Here is a 7,735-nt window from a genome sequence, read left to right on the forward strand (position 1 = left end):
ATGATATACGTTGTTCCACATCCTCTTCTGAATCGGGCTTGAACCTCTGGAAGTTCTCTGTCCGTGTATGCTTGCATTCATTCCTGTATTACTTTTAGTAAAACTTTACTCTCATGGGATATCAAAGAGATTGTCCGATAATTTCCTCATTCTGTTGGGTCACCTTTCTTTGGAATGGGCACAAATATTGATCTCTTCCAATCAGTCAGCCAGATAGTTGTCTTCCAAATTTCTTGGCAGAAATGAGTGAGTGCCTCTGGTGCTGCCTCACTTTCTTGAAAGATTTCAAAGTGTAAGAGACCAAGTTTCGCCATCTCACTTCTAAAGGAACATCCTTATTGTACTTCTTCTAAGACAGATCTGTTTGTTATTCTAGCAGTTTGTTCTTCGTGTGATGTCAATATTTTTCTCTGGCATAATCATTCAAATATAACAGTTCTAATGTCTTCCTTTTTTATTGTCCCACTTTCACATAGATATGATACAATAGCAATTACCATCACTTGAGTCAGGTGCACCTTAATCCTCAAACTGACTTGTTCTTTAACACTTGAAAGAGGTCATTCACAGAAGATTTGCTTAATATAATATGTCCTGCTGATTTCATGAAGATTGAAAGTGAATCCAAGCAAAATGAAGTCCTTGCCAACTACAATCTTTTCTCAGTTTATCATGATGTTAATTACAAGTCCAGTTGTGTGAATTTTCATTTTGTTGACATTGAAGGTTATGGTCTTTGAGCTTCATCAGTAAGTATTTCATGTCCTCACCCTTTCCACAAGTTTGGGCATATCTTTTGACTATCACAGGTTGTTGAAGAGTCCTTCTCCAATTCCGAACCTATGTTTTTTGTTTTGTTTTTCCATGTATAATCCAACTTCTTGGATTATTTGCACAGCATACAGATTGAATTAGTATGGTGGAAGGATGTATACCTTTCCTGATTTTAACCCATTGAGTAGCCCCTTATTCTGTTCAAATTAGTGTTTCTTGTTATACATACAGATTCCTCACAAGCACAATGAAATGGTCTGGAATATCATTCTTTTCAATATTACCCATAGTTTGTTAAGATTCACACATTAAATGTCTTCTGATGTTTTGCAAAATGATGTATAAATTGCCTATGAATAATCTTGTCATAAATGTTTACATGAATGCTGTATAACTAGTGTCTACTGCGTAAGAAATTCAGGAGACAGAATAATATAATAATGCCTTGAGAAAGCAGCAATAGATTTGATATAATCTAAAACCAACTATCCTGGTGTCTTAAAAAAGTAAATATCATGAAAAAAATCATTTTTAAGTTAAAAAAAGATGTTTTATAATTGAATTAAAACAGTCTGAATTCAGTTTGTTGTACTGTGGTTGTACTGTATCTATGTGATGCTGGAAGCTATGCCACCAGTATTTTAAATACTAACGGAGTCACCCATGGTGGACAGGCTAAGGCAGAGTAGGAAGAGTTTAGGTGGACCACTTCTGAATGGTTAGCCACTTAAAACCTATGAGTAGCCACGGAACATTATCAGATATAGTGCCAGAATTTAAGACCCTCAAATTAGAAGATGCTACAACACCTGGTGTGGTGCTGTGAATTAATATGCTGGACTGCCAAGTCTCTTTGCTCCACAAGGTTGGTGGTTCAAGCTCACCAGAGGCTCCTTGGAAACCCTATACAGGGTTGTTATAGGTTGGAACCTATTCAACGGCACTTAACAACAACAATTTAGCTGCCCCCTCAAAGTAGAGTTTGCCATAATGACTTGGATGGATCAAAGCTTTCAGGACCTTCATTAATTGATATGTCACAACAAAAAATAATGGAAACAGCTGCAAACATTCATTACTTATTAGAATGTGAAATATTTGTTGTTATTGTTAGATGCCGTCACCTCTGGACAGACTCGTAATGACCTTATGCACAGCAGAACAAAACACTGCACGGCCCTGAGCCAACCTCATGTGCTTGATGCCACTGTGCCAATCCATCTCATTGGGGGTCTTTCTCATTTTCACTGACCCTCCACTCTACCAAATATGATGTCCTTTTCCTGGAATTGGTCCCTCCTGATAACATGTCTGAAGTATGAGAGATGAAGTCTAGCCATCCTGACTTCTATGGAGCATTCTGACTGTACTCCTTCTAACATAGATTGGTTTGTTCTTGTATGGCCCAAGGTACTTTTAATATTTCCCTCCAAAACCTTAATCCAAATGCATCACTTCTTCCATGGTCATCTTTATTCACTGCCCAGCTTTCGCATGCATATGAGGTTATTGAAAATACCATGGCTTGGGTTAGACACACCTTAGTCCTCAAATTGACACTTTTGCTCTTGAACACTTTAAAGAGGTCTTGTGCAACAGAATGATCACTGTACAAAGTATGAATCTAGGAAAATTGGAAGTCTCAAAAATGTAAATGAACACATGCAGATTGATATTCTAGGCATTAGTGGCTGAAATGTACAGGTATTGGCCATTTTGAAGGAGACAATAATATGTCAGGAATGACCAGTTGAAGAGAAATAGCATTGTCCAAAACAGTGTTTAAAGATCTAGCTTGAAGTACAACGCTGTCTGTGACAGGATTATACCCATACACGTACAGGGAAGACTGGAGTCCTGTTGTGGCTCTGTAAGATATGCACCGGACTTCCAACTACAAGGTCGGTGGTTCAAACCCACCAGTCACTCCTTAGAAGCCCTATACAGGGTAGCTATGAGTCTGAACCAACTCCAAGGCACTAAATTATAACAACAAGGAATAACAGTTAATACCAGTATTATGCTAATTTATGCACAACCACTATAGCCAATGATCATGAAATTGAAGAAGCTTACCAAGTTTTTCAAGCTGAAACTGATCAAACATGGAATCTAGATCACAGATGATTCTGGTGACTGTGATGTGAAATTTGGCAATAAATCCATATTTCCATTCCAAAGGAAAGTGGCCCAACAATTGTAAAATTTGACATTGGTGATAGAAAGTATGATGGAGATTGCATAATAGAATTTTGAAAGATCAGTGAGTTAGTCATTGAAAATGCCTTTTTTTTTTTTTCAACAAAATCCTCACACAGAATTTAGGAGATGGCTTATGTAGGAATAAAACTGACAACATCTGTGGGAAGATACAATGGAAATGCTCAATATCATCATCCAAAACCTGGGCAAAGGCAGACTGTGGAACAGATTATTGATTCCTCAGACGCAGATTCAGGCTGAAAATGAAGAAAATGAAAACAAGTTCATGAGAGTGAAAATATGACCTGGGAGTCCAGGAGTAGCACTGTAGGAGAAGCACTTGACCTCAAGTTTGGTTTGAACCACAAGGTCAGTGGTTCAATCTCACCAGTCGGCTCCTTGGAAACCTTATACAGGGTTGCTATGAGTTGGAACTGACTCAATGTCACTTAACAACATATCCCACATGAAATTCAATAGCATCTCAAGAAAATACTTGATGCATTAGACACTAATGACTGAAGACCAGAGAAGCTGCAGAATTACATCAACAACATCACACATGAAGAAAGCAAAAGATCATAAAAAAGACAGGGAAACAAGAAAAGACCAAAGCAAATGTCAGAAGAGACTCTGAAACTTGCTACTGAAAACAGAGAAGCTAAAGCAACTGGAAGAAATGAGGAAGTAAAGAAGCTGAACAAAAATTTCAAAGGGCAATTCAGCAAAGTTAAGCATTATAATAAAATGAGTAAATGTCTGGAATTAGAAAACAAAAAAGGTAAAACACACTCTGTATTTCTCAAGCTTAAAGAGCTGCAGAAAACTTCAAGCCTCGGGATGCAATATTGGAAGACTCTTTGGACGAAATATTGACCATGTGATTAAACTCAACCTTGTGATCCAGTGCATTATCCTGCAGCATTACTGAAGCTGTACATCAACAACAAATTGTCGATGCTCAACCATTATAAAAGGTAGCATATGATCAAAAACTCATGGTATTAAAGAAAGAAGTAGAAACTGCACTGAAGGTATTGGGGGAAACAAGGCTGGGACTTGACAAAATGTCAATTGAAGTGTTTCATCACAGTTAGGGAATGCTGGATACACTCACTTATCTAGGCCAAGAAATTTGGAAGACTATTTGGCTAACTGATTGGAAGAAATCCATATTTGCCCAATTTCAAAGCAAGGTGACCCAACAGAATCCAGAAATCATTGAAAATATCATTAATATCACATGCAAGGAATATTGTGCTAAATCTCATTTAAAATGCTTGTAGCCATACATCCACAAGGAGCTACAAGAAATTTAAGATGGATTCAGGAGAGGACGTGGAATGAGGGATATCATTGGTGACATCAGATGGATGTTGACCAAAACAAACAATAACAGAAGTATGTTTAATTATGCTTTATTGACTATACAACTTCATTTACTGTGTGGATCACAACAAACTATAGATAACATCGCAAAACATGGGCATTCCAGAGCTTTTCATTGCTCATGAGGAACCTGTACATAGACCAAGAGACAGTTACTCGAACAGAATAAGGGGATACTGAATGATTTAAGGCACTGCTTGAAGCTGGATTATATGAAGTAAAACATGGGTTCAGGATCTGAGAAGGATTCATTTATAACCTGTGATATGCAGATAATACACTCTAACTTGCTGGAATGGATGAGGACTTGAAATACTTACTGATGAAGATCAAAGACCAGTATGGATTGCACCTCAATGTCAAGAAAACAAAAATGGTCACAACTGGATCAGTAAATAACATCATGATAAATGGAGAAAAGCTTGTAGTTGCCAAAGACTTCACTTTGCTTGGGTCCACTATCATTGTTAAGGAGCTCTGGTAGTGTAGTGGTTACGAATCGGGCTGTGAACCTCAGCTGTTCCTAGGGAGAAAGATGAGGCTTTCTGCTCCCGTCAACATTTACAGTCTTGGAAACCCTGTGCAGGGTCACTATGAGTCGGAACCGACTCCATGGCACATTACAACAGCAACAACTATCACTGTTTATGGAAGCAGTAGTAAAGAAATCATAAGACATGTTGCATTTAGCAAATCTATTGTGAACGACCTCTTTCAAGTGTTAAGGAGCAAAGATGTCAGATTGAGGACTAAGGTGCACCTGACCTAAGCCATGGTATTTTCTACAGTCTCATGTGGTGGTTGCTGGCTATGTGCAGTGGAGTCAGTTCTGACTCATAACGACCCTGTATAGGGTTTCTGAGGCTGTAAATCTTTACGGGAGCAGAAAGCCTCATCTGTCTTCCAAAGAACTGCTGGTAGTTTTGAACTGCTGACCATGAGACTAGCAGCCCAACTCATAGACATGTGAAAGTTGGACAATGAATAAGGAAGACGTTAGAAGAATCAGCATATTTAAATTATTGTGTTGGAGAAAAATATTGAAAGTACAAGAGGAACAAACTGCCTAAAGAACAAACAAATCTGCCTTTGAAGAGTACAGCACAAATATTCCTTGAATCAAGGATGGTGAGACAGTCTCTTTCACTTGGGGATGCTGCCAGGAGTGACCAGTCCTAGAGAAGGACACATTGTGCTCTGGAAAATGGAGAGTCAGCCAAAACCAAGAAAGACCACAAAGGAATTGGCCCGATGCATGGCAGCAACAGTGGACTTAGTCCAAAGACAATGGTGAGGACGGGGAAGGACCAGCCATTGGGTTGTTCTGCTGTGTACACTGAACCAACTTGAGGGCACCTAACAACAACAAAGATACATAGCAGTGGAATCAGTTTGAGAACTTGATTGTATCCTGGTTCAAAAAGCTTATTATAAAAGACATTTTGAAACTATTGGGGAACTTACTGTATGCTATATATTGTATATTGTTGATTGTGACTCACAGCCACCCACGTGACAGGGTAGAATTTCCCTGTAGGCTTTCTCAAGCCAAAGCCTACATGGGAACATATTATCAGGTCTTTTCTCCTGTGCAGTTGCTGGTGGTTTTGAACCACAGACCTTGAGGTTAGCAGTCTAAGACTTATCCCACAGTATTGCCTGGGCTCCTTATTATCTAATATCAATATTAGCTACTATAATGGGATTAATTCTTAATATTCTTAGTTCTCAACAAGGCATTATGGTTATTAGGGAGAATATTCTTAACAGTGAAGTGTAGCTCTGTCTGAAATTATTAAAAATGATCCAACAAAATACCACCAACAGCACCAATAGCTGCTACTGTGAATTTTAACTCATGGTGACTCCATGTACATCTGAGTACAACTGTATTTCCTAGGGTTTTCAATGACAATTTTTGGGGGGTGGGGGAGGGAGTAGCTCTGTTGTACCTCTGAGTATACTTTAACCTCCAACCCTTTGGTGAGTAGACAAATGAATGAATAGTTTCACTACCCAGGGATTCCTCAACAAAATTAATAAAGAAATAAAATGTCACAAAATATTAATTGCTTAATCTAAGTGAACAGTATATGTATATTAATTGTGGTATTTTGTGAGCTTAATATACTTATGTATTATCAAAATAAATGTTAGGGAGAAATGTTTAGTTAAAAGTGTGAAATAACAGGATTTTGTTAAAAGAACATTCATCTGGAAGTAACAGAAAGGTCTGAAGAATAAAAATCAAGTTACCTAGAGTGAAAAATAAATAATATATTCAAAGTACATAAAAACTTTTCAGATGAATCTCAAGAATTGTTAGCTGTGTTTCCCAACCACACTTGACTGCCATGTGTTTTGTTAGAGAACTGAAAGGTTCTTAAGACACTTGGGTAAATAGCACCCAAACAGTGGAATCAGAATGGTAAAGCAAAGCCATTACATATGAACATAACAACAAAAGCAAAATAGTAGTACAAACACAGCAGCAATTAAAAACCAAGGACAACTCAATAAAACACTAATGATGCCCTGATAACCAAGCTCACTTCCTGGAAACTGTGGGAATCCCAACAATCTGCTTGCCTACCTGACAGTAGTGGCTTCATAACATTGCTAAGCTTTCTGCAGCAGCCAGACATCCTGGCACCATGCTGGATTAAGGTCTGTAGCAAACTCCCTGAGCATGCTAATTTTAGCTTATCAATATCACATGCTAGTAGCTCTTCATAACTCATTTAATAGCTACCATCATTCACTGGAATTTCATGATACCGTGCAATGCACAGAAGAGACTTCTTGTTTGGAGATCCATTCTTGGTCTTTCTAGAGGCCCTTCTGGAGGTTCACCAGTGGTCCAAAGACTTAAGTCTGAGAGATGAGTCTTTAAAGCTCCAACGTTGCACTAAAATATATGTGACTCTATTTATCCATTTACCCTGCACTGTTTAGATAGCAAATTGTGGGGTTGTGTGAATATCTCTGATGCATTATCCCTATGAACTCTTGGAGTGGTGCTATAAGATCAGCACTGGATTGTGAACCACAAGGTCAACAGTTCAAACCCACCAGCAGCTCCTTAGAAACCCTATCCAGGGTCACTATGAATCGGAACCGACTCGACGGCACTTAACAACAACAACACCATCCCTACACCATTTCAGGGTTTTCTCCCTTCCTCTTTTCTGAAAGGTTATTCTGGTAAATTATTCTGCCTTGCGCTTGATAATTTTCTCTTTTACTTTTTCCTGTGAATTACAACTTTGAAAACACTAAGCAATATCATTTCAGATTTCATGTAGAAAGGATAAAACTTGGGGAATTCATGTACCTGGAAACAGATTTCCTCTTATTTTAACCTTATCCC

Source organism: Chrysochloris asiatica, unplaced genomic scaffold (assembly GCF_000296735.1).
Source record: "Chrysochloris asiatica unplaced genomic scaffold, ChrAsi1.0 scaffold00148, whole genome shotgun sequence".
NCBI classification, from domain to species: domain Eukaryota; kingdom Metazoa; phylum Chordata; class Mammalia; order Afrosoricida; family Chrysochloridae; genus Chrysochloris; species Chrysochloris asiatica.